Below are 935 nucleotides of genomic sequence, written 5' to 3'. Positions count from 1 at the left end.
ACCTTGAGTTATATGTGGTCCTGTGAAGTGTTGACTCTGTTAACCATGTACTCCAAATGCCCAAATCCAATGAGGCATAACCAGTTCCACGCAATGGTCTCCGAATGGCAGGGACATTGTTTTCATTATGGACGACAGGTTACAAGGTATTGCTAACTAAGAAAAGGGCAGGCAAGACTCAACCTCTTTGGCTTCTAATGAGATTTGTTTGAGGAGAAAAGAAAGCAAACAGCGACAATCCCCCAAATGTAATTTGGCGTGTGTAGTCAGGCAGGGAACGAAGCGGTTTTAAATGCTGTGTCTCTCCACAGCACACTTAATCGGCAGCCGCTGAAAATACTTAGGTTTCAGGGTGAGCGGAGATGGATAGCAGCGACAGTGATGAGAAATTTGTATGTCATTCCGTGGTCAGGGAGCAGGTAGCTTGAACTCACAGGGTCCAGTCTGCCCCGCTGGATGCGGCAGAGATCCTGGGGTCCTAACGAAGCCCTTTGCGGAAGAGGCATCGAATGGTTCCGTTAAGTAAATCTCATGACGTGCCTTCTCCCAAATAGTCGACTATCTGGTACATCGAGCACACTTTTAAAAAGGACAAAAGAAGTTTTCCCCCTGAAAAATTTCTAGGGAATAAAAGAATTCTTCCCAAATTAAGGTTACACAATTCCGATATATACATAAGAAAGCGAATGTTTGTGTCACACACCTGTATTTATAAGCTCGTTCTGTTGTTGTTTTCGGTAAAAGAAATGGTAAAGGAAAGTCACCTTTACACTTGTGCAAAATTCTCTTCGCCCTGAAGTGGTAAAAGGGGACACCGGAGCACAGTTAAGTGCAGTGCGCTGGCGTTGCCAACATTGCCTCTGCGCCCTGCTGAGACCGTGTAAGTTGCGTTGCAAAACTTAAATGTTACGTCAAAAAGCCCTCGGAGGGGCAGG

This window comes from Pteropus vampyrus, unplaced genomic scaffold (assembly GCF_000151845.1).
Source record: "Pteropus vampyrus isolate Shadow unplaced genomic scaffold, Pvam_2.0 Scaffold81, whole genome shotgun sequence".
Classification (NCBI taxonomy): domain Eukaryota; kingdom Metazoa; phylum Chordata; class Mammalia; order Chiroptera; family Pteropodidae; genus Pteropus; species Pteropus vampyrus.
Note: the sequence above shows the minus strand (reverse complement) of the source record.